The sequence below is a fragment of the Phalacrocorax carbo genome, chromosome Z, assembly GCF_963921805.1.
Source record: "Phalacrocorax carbo chromosome Z, bPhaCar2.1, whole genome shotgun sequence".
In the NCBI taxonomy this organism is placed as follows: domain Eukaryota; kingdom Metazoa; phylum Chordata; class Aves; order Suliformes; family Phalacrocoracidae; genus Phalacrocorax; species Phalacrocorax carbo.
Genome location: NC_087548.1, coordinates 33,714,932 through 33,723,599, shown reverse-complemented (window position 1 = coordinate 33,723,599; position 8,668 = coordinate 33,714,932). Strand labels below are relative to the sequence as shown.

Here is an 8,668-nt window from a genome sequence, read left to right as displayed (position 1 = left end):
GGGCTTATTATTATTAATAGCGAGGAGCTGGCTCGCTCCGCTCGCACACGCCGGGGAGCGCGGGGGGAGGAGGCGGCGCGCCGGGCGGGGGGGGCGGCCGGCGGAGCGCGCCCCGCCACCGGCCTCGCTGCGCGGCTGCGGCGCGGACACGCGGGGCTCGGCGCATCCCCACGCCGCTCCTTCCCCGCCCGCTCTCTCCCCCCCCCCCCCCCGCCCGCTCCCCACCCCCCCGTCAGCCGCCGCCGGGCGGAAAGTTCGGTGGGCGGCAGCCGGCGCCGTCCCTGCCCGGAGCGGTACTCTGCGGCCGGCACCTCCCTCCCCATCCCCAGCTCCGGGGCGGCGGGGCTCGGCGGCTGCCGAAGTTGCGGCGGTGGCCGGGGGGCCGCCGCTGCTGCCGGCCATCAAGTGGCTCGTTAAGGAAATGCAGGTGAGCGGGCTGAGCGGCGGCGGGGGCGGGGGGGGCTCCGCGGGGACCGGCCCGGCCCTCACCGGCCCCCCCGGGCCGCCCGTTGCATCCGGCGGTGCCGGGCGGGGAGAGCCGGCAGCCGCCGCGCCCCCAGCCAGAGCCGCCCCGCCGCCCCCCGCCCGCAGGCGCGCACACACGCACACCCCACACCCCTCCTCCCCGCTCCGCGCTCGCTCCCTCTCTCCTCCCTCTTTCTCCCTCTTCCTCCCTCCCTCCCTCACGCTCTCTCTGCCGGCCTCATCGGAGAGAGTTGCAGGTACCTTTCCTCTCCCCTCCCCGGCAGCTCCCCCACCCCACAGCAAATTTTAGGGTGCAGGAGCCTCGGGCGGGCTTTTTTTTTTTCTTTATAAAAAAAATCACTGGTTTAAAAAAAAAAAATCTTTGGAAGGATGACTCTTTTGCAGGAGTGTGCTCTGAAAGCAGGGATCCCCCCAAGGAGCTAGCGGCGCTGGATCCCACCAAAACAGAACTGCCTGATGTGGCATGTGCTTCTCTCTCTTTGCAGTTCCTTTCGGGCCTGTGTGGACTAGGGGCACAGCGCGGCGCCTGACTGGCAGGACGGGAAAGCGGAGACTCCTTCAGGTTTCCAAAGAGGTCCGAGCGGACTGCATTAGTAAGTAAATACTCTGTGCTTTGTTTCAGTCCCTATATTCTTCTGCTCCTCCAAACCTGTTCTGAGCATACACACACGCACACACCTTTGTTTATACGTGTGTGTATGTGTGTGTATTTCTACTTCTAAGTCACTCTGCTCTGGTCAGAGAGGAACTTGGCTGTGGTAACTTGAACTGTTTTGAGTGGAAAAAGTGCATGAAGTGGTTTGTTCCTCTTTTACGAGATAATAAAATAGCAGGTGAATAACTGTGTAAAGAAACAGTGTGTCAAGTATTGTGTAACGTCTACCTTAGTCAGAGTACAGGTATGTGGTAGATTACAGAAAAAATCTAAACAAAGAGACGCTCCCTCAGGAGGGGTCTACAGCATGGTGTGACCTGCTAAGAAATGCCAGGTGACAGGGCATTCAGTTTAATGTAAAATGTGCATAGATTATAGATACTAAGAGTGGCTTTGTCTGCATTCAGTTGTAAGCATTTTTAGTCCACATCTCTGAAGTTGTCAGATTTTTCATGAAGTTTTATATGTACAAAATGTATGTGTATTATTTCTTCTAATGAGGATGACAGTTCCAGACAACAGTTTTGCTTTCAAAGTGCTTTTACAGGACATAATCAAAAGTACTGATGGCACTTTTTAAAATAGGTGCAAAAGATCTAGGAGAAACAAAAAGAGAAATTAATTTAAGAGGGCTTCATGATCAGTAGGATTGAGGTTTGCTGGCTGAGCTGTAGAGTTGACAGAAGGTAAAAGATCAAATAAAGGTATGACATGAAGAGTCTGCTGTTAGGTGCTCTTTAGCGCGAAATACATCTGCAACTGGAGAGGAGAACTTTCACAGGCATTATTTCTCTTGGGACAGTGAACCCATCGACATTTGCTGCATCTCTGGTAGAGATAGGTGGAGAGGAAACAGCTAGTACTAGTAGTTGAGGGTTAACTGTTTCCTAGGTAGAAGGAAGAAACAAGGATGAAAAGTATGTCAATGACAATATTTGCTCATGTTTGCTAATATCTAAATAAAACCTTTGTGTTATGTCAGTAGAAATAGAGTTGAGTCAGGTGTTTTGAATGTACTGGAAAGAATCAATAGCATTTCAGCATTTTTTCTCTATTCTTGCCAAATGGACTTGGATTTAAATTCTTCAATGTGTTATTGTATCTATTGTAGGGACGTTATGGATTTGAATGTTAATAAAATAAACTTACCTCTTTACAAATTCTTGACAAATTTCGATTATTTTACAGTACAAATTCATAATAATAAATGGGTACTGGAAATAAACTATACAACTCAAATCTCTTACGCATTACATTTTTACTGTTCACCTAATCAGAATTAACTTGTGTCATTAGAAGCTGTTAAACACGCATTTACAAGTGCATTTTATTAAACATCTCAATGTGAAATTAATGTTGCATTTTCAGGTGTAATTCAAAATAATTCACAACTAATAAATTTCTCCAGGAGTGAAAGTTTATTAGGGTCAAATTAAATTATTTTCCTTCTGAATTAAAGAAATTAGTTTATGTCACAACAGTAAACGTAATTACACAAAATTTATGTAGGAAATTGGTGTGACACAAGCAGGAATGGCTAAATCTGCAGTAGCAGAAGGATGACATTCAGAGTTGCTTTCAGGTATTCGTGATCTTAAAGCTAGGAATAATTACAAAGCATAGGCTACAAGTTCTGAGGTACTGAATCGGGGTGACTTTCATATTGCATCACAGTAGTCTTTGGGTAACTGACAGTAACGTTTATGACAGGAAAAAATGCCCAATTAACTTGTGAACTTGAAATAAAAGAATAACACATTAGCTAGCTTAGTAAGGAATCCTACTGTTACTGTTCTGGTACTATGAATTTATCTTTGAGTTAAAAACAAAGCTTTTTTTTTTTTTTTTTTTCCCCCCCAGTAGGTAACATTTGACATGGCTTATTCCTGTGTTGTAATCCCTGTGGACAGAGCATTAAAATAATATATCCAGATTATTTACATAAACTGTTTTAAGACTGCATACAGAGAAGTTTATTAGGTTAAGCTTTCTGTTCTGCTAGATGGTCCCAAATATGCAGATGCGTTGTTGAATGCCCAACAAAATGTCTATTTTTATAATAAAAGAAAAATTAAAATATATTTGACTAATCTGATAGGAACTACATTGTTTAGGTTGAATCACAGCATACTTAGTGACTCTTAGTTTGGAGCATGATCTTCATTATTTGTCTTTTGGATTATCTTTAAATCTAGGCTATGTCCCGGCAATTGTATCAAGACATTTTTCATATAGATACTATACTCCACTTTTGCTGTAATTACTATTTGCTACTGTGGGAAATGACCTGAGTCAGATCCTGGCAGTTAAGTATGTTACATATTATATTTGATCATATATATGTGCACAATCTTGATCATAATTGTTGATATAGGAAAATGTCAAATCAGGTCAATCTAATTCAGAAGAACAACGGAGGACTTAAAAAAGACCTCTTGCTGTGAAGATATAAAGTTGATAGAACATCTAAGTTGCATGTGTCAGCAGTAATGTGTTTTACTATGAAATTTTTCTTGTTATTCAGATCAGATAATGGCCTGATGAAATATATAAGCAGTATGCAGGGAATGAATGATAATTCCTCTAATGTGTGCTTATTGTAGGAATTTTTACTAATAAAATCCTGCATACCTGTATTACTTTGCAGTAGATAAAAGTCAAATAGCATTGTATATATTAGTATTAATCACATAGTATACCAATGTACTACCAAACTTTGTGGTGATAAACTGTGATGGAGAAATTATGAGAGGCTACTGATTTTTTGTTATGTGTATCTTTCCTGAAGAAACTGACAGTACACAAACATGATGTTTGATAGTACGAACTATTTTGAAATGGTGGCTATGTTAAGCATCAAATAACACACAGCTGTTTTGATCAGCTTGTTTTATGTGTCTTATTTTAATAACTTTTACAGCATTAATAACTTTTATGTGTATGAATGCTAATTATACAGGTTCCAAGTACTATAACAAGTTGGAGAAACTTAAGATATAATTGGCTAAATTGGAAGATAGGCCAGTTCAGCATTTTGGGAAAGGTTACTGATATTTCTCATCAGTCCAAAGCTTGTTTAGTGTGAAAACAGGGTGGTACCTGAATCTCACATGTTTAGAGTAAACTTAACTGATTTAGTATCACTTTGAAGACCTTGTAAGCAGCAAATGTTCTTGGCAGCAAATAGAAATTTAAGAGTGGCATTTATGCTGATGTTCTGTAATTTAGGGTTGGATTTTGATACCTGTACTCAAGAAAAGTAGACTTTTTCCCTTCATTAGTAGCTACAGGGATTCTAGGGAAACCAGCTGGGGAGAAGGAAACATTCAGGGCATTCTTGGAAAAAAAAAAAAAAAAGAAAAAAAGGCCATAGAAATATCTCAGATTCAAAAGTATTTGGACTGGAGAACGCCTGTTTATGTGGTTTTGGATTTTTTTTTTTGCCGCAGAGATGTTATAAGGTCATTAGTACTAGAAGTTTCTTAAAGAGCTTTTATGTTATCCGTCCTTTCTCTAGACTTTTCCACCTTGCAGTTTTGCATCTGTAATCCTAACAGAAACTCTGATAAAGTTAACAAGGGGTTTTATGTCACAGTGTTAACAGAACAATGACAATGGGGTCACAAAGTATTGACAAGGAGTGCATCTGGTCTATAATTTTTTGGACATATTTGATTGTGATAAAAAATGTTTAGTAGCAAACAGATGGATTTAAAATTCCAATAGGAAATAAGCAGTAGGCATGGGTGAATTGATTCTCAAAACAAGAATTACATGTGCTTAATAATACAGACTAAGACAAAGAAATGTGCACAGAAGATTAGGCAAAAGAAATGCATAATGGGAGGGTTTTTAGGATTCTTAGTGCTATTAGATGCTGTCTGATTTTTGGTATATCTCTTCTAGTAGCTTCTTTAATAAGATTCAGTATAAAACAGTAACAGAAAAGCTAGCAATAAATGGAAAATTGCGGAGGAATTACTACTTTTATGGTCAATATGAGGATTGAATTATGCATCTATTCTCATTTGTTGTCAATAGTTGCAGAAACAGTCCTATTTCTCTCATATTTCTATTCTATTAAATATGCTTTATTAAGTGAAAACTATTGTGTGAGAAATCTCATTTTTTACATTCTGTCAACTTTGTAACTACTTCTAAAAAGTGGATTTTTTTTGTGAATGCATAAGCTTAAGATCTAGTTGAATAAGATTTTAACCAAGTGAAGACTGCAGAATCCGGTTTATAAAACGAATTTTGTAAAATTCCTGTCAGCTGTACTGTAAAGTTTATGAAAATACTAATATGTTTTAAATTTATGCTGAATGCAGGCATGCTTTTAAATGCCTTTAAAGTTGTTTGAAATACTATTACACTTCCCAGATTATGCACTTCCATTGTGCTGAAATGTAAAAGTAAGGTTTTAGAGATTTATTTGAAGGAGATTTCTTGATGTGTATGTTTGCAATATAAAGAAGACTCTGAATAGTCTGATGAATTTTCCTAAGAATGCTGTGGGGAATTTGTTCCAGCTATAAGCAGCATAAGCTCAAGCGCTTACCAGTTAAAGGATAGATAGATAGATACTATAGCCCCAGTCCTCTGCTTTCTCTAAACACTGGGTGTAGAAAAATGTTCTCTACGGCAGTCAGTCCACACTTAAGTCTCATCTAATGAAAAGCTGGAGGGGTGTTTAAGCTGAATTCTTCAGTAGGTTTCAGGATGTGTCAAAAGGTAAGGTGGACATTTTGGTGCATATGGTGCATTCTGCTCTCCTCTTGAATTTGAAAAATAAGAGCTGTACACAATGGCCATCAAGAAATTACTCTTTCTCCAACCTGCTGCTCTTAATTTGGTTTTAGATAACCTAGTTAATTTGCAAAGTAAGTGTAAGACTACCCAGCAGTGAAATGTTAAATGCTTATGCTTTTTTTTCACGGTGGAAAGATGGGTGGGGAGAAAACTCAGCAAGGGTAGGTGACTGGCTAATCTGTAAACATGAGGACTCATGGTTTAATGGCATGTGGGACTATTTAGATGCTCTAGTTATTACTAAAACAGTGAATAAGGTAAACTCATATTTCCAGAGAGCTCAGGAAAATTCTTGGCTGGAGAGCTTCTTACAGGTGACAGAACAATTGCTTTATGATGATTAATTTAAGGTGAGCAACCTGAATAAAGGTCCTCTGGTGGCAGCAGGTTGGAAGTGTACACCAGCCAGTCATTCGGGAGCTGTAGTTCCTAAGGTTACTGCAGCAGAAGTGACTGCATAAGAACAATTGCAACTACTCTAGTCTGGAAGTAAAGTGATTTTTAGACTCTCATGCAGCAGTTTAACAGTCAATGTGGGAGTATGTCAGGCAAAGTAACTTTTCTCTAGCTTTGACGCATTCTCTCTCTCTCCTACGCTCTTAAAATGTATCCTTTCTTGTGGTGCAAGACACAGAGTCTCAGCAGGCCTTGTAGTACATAGGACAGCATCTAAAGTAGTTCATGTTCAGCTCTGTATTCTCCTCACTCTCCTCACTCTTATAGCCAAAATTGTTTTTTTCTGTCTTTAGCAAAAAAGTAGTCCTCCACATTGTAACTAGATTGAACATATCATATTAATTTAAAGTATAAAGATTTTGCTTTTTTTTTTTCCAAACAGGAGTTAAATATGAACATTTACAGAACAATTTTTAAATCTACACTGGAAGACTTAATTTAAACCTTAACGTCTGATGAAACTTCTGATGAAGCACAACATACTTTCAATACCTGCCTATAAGAATAAGGGAGAGCAACGATGTAACTCTTATTGGGTATTTACAGGATTGCTAGCAATAACAAAAGATAAGCCAAAATGATGTCTGAGTTGATGTCCGTTTGGGTAGAAGGACATAAGGGTACCCATCACATCAATTTAAAAGTGACAGAAAAAATCCTACAGGATAGTGCATTGACTCAATCTTGAAAGATTTTCTTTTACACTGAAAGGAATGTGCTGTGACGTAGTGTTAGGCAAAGCTCAATAGCAACATCAGTACTCAATAGAAAGGGTTCAAAGAGGAGAATCCATATGAGCTGTCCATGTCTGCCTGAGTTGATTTCCTTTTCTTATTGCAACTATGAGGTTGCCAGATGGCATCCTCATACTTCTTAAGAGAGCCAGAAAACCATAAGGAGTGCTGTCTTCATCAGAAATCATAACAGTATCATGAAATTACAGTTGATACTTTTCTTCTTCTAGGTTTTCCTTAAAGAAGTGTGTGGTTTTTTGTCTGTTAATTATTGTGGGTTTTGACCACAACAGAAAACTGTTATCATGCTCATGCATTATTAGTGTGAACCAACTCCTTAACTGTCAGTATAGCTAGGCTATTAATGTTCATATCGTAAGAAGTCAGACCTAAAACCTCTTCTGAGACCTGTAAAATACCTGCAGTGGGGGTAATGTGCTGGGAGAGGCTTGATCAACATTGAGTCATTATTACTGAAATATCCTACATATGTTAGTAGAAGTATTTGAGGTGTATACAAAAAGTTCTCTTTAAAGGAAATTTAGTTAACTTTTTTATATTTATGTAATACTCTGCAAATCTGGTGATATGGATAAATAATAAAAGTGAATTTCAGATAATTTATTACATGCAACCTGTAATATGATTTGTGTGCCTACTGTTCAAAGAAATATTTCTAATAAAGGGTTATATTAATTATTGGTATTCCTTCACAAATGGAAGTCTGCCCAGCAAAGCGTGACAGTAATTTCAAATTTGACATTAGTAGATTTGGTCTGGCATCTTTAACATACCAACTGGAGTACTTAAAAAAAAGAAAAAAACACAAAAACAAAAACACAAAAACCCCCCACAAAAAACCCCCAAACAAACAAAAAAACCCAAACCCTCATGCTTTAATATAGTGATAACCTATGTTCTCCTTTGGATAATTTAGCCACTTCTTCAGTTTTAAACACAGTTATTCTGTGAAATTGTCCTTTCTCCATACGAATAAAAGATACAGTAATAGCTTTTTCACACAACTTAAGTCCTAATCTTTTTTTTTGTTTTTTTGTTTTAACAATGCTGGGCAGCTATACTGGAAAAGCTGCATAAATGCATTGGCTTGTTTTTGCAGAGCATAAGCTTTGAAATGGGCTATATGGTTGATTTGACTCTTCTTTTTCTCTGTGAACCCAGTGTCCTCTGACAATTCCGTGAAGCTAAGATCAGATAGTGAGGTTGGAGATTCTTTTGTCAAATGCCTCATCTAGGAAGCATACAATAGACTGCAAACTTCAAGAGCAGCCAAAAGATACATAGGTCACCAAACCTGGATAAAGAAATGCTGTTAACCATGCTCCCTATATCCGTGATGTTGTCTTCTGCAAAATTAATTTATTCAGTGAGAACTGGGTCAGCAGCATACAATAGGTGTTATTTGGAACAAGCAAGAAATAATTTGAAAGCAGGGTCAGATTACTTTCTTTTGCATTTTTAGAACAAAGTGCAATGGGCTTCCTGTGCAGTTTGTTTTCTATTT

General features: G+C 39.1%; 1 long non-coding RNA gene across 1 annotated transcript in view; it reads left to right on the top strand.

The window, feature by feature from the left end:
* The first annotated feature begins 686 nt into the window (after window positions 1–686).
* The window catches only part of LOC135310494 (uncharacterized), a 575,505-nt gene continuing 567,523 nt past the window's right edge, over window positions 687–8,668 (top strand). The window contains exons 1-2 of the long non-coding RNA XR_010370574.1: window positions 687–722; window positions 972–1,079. This is a non-coding gene — a long non-coding RNA (uncharacterized LOC135310494). The remainder of the gene's footprint in view (window positions 723–971; window positions 1,080–8,668) is intronic.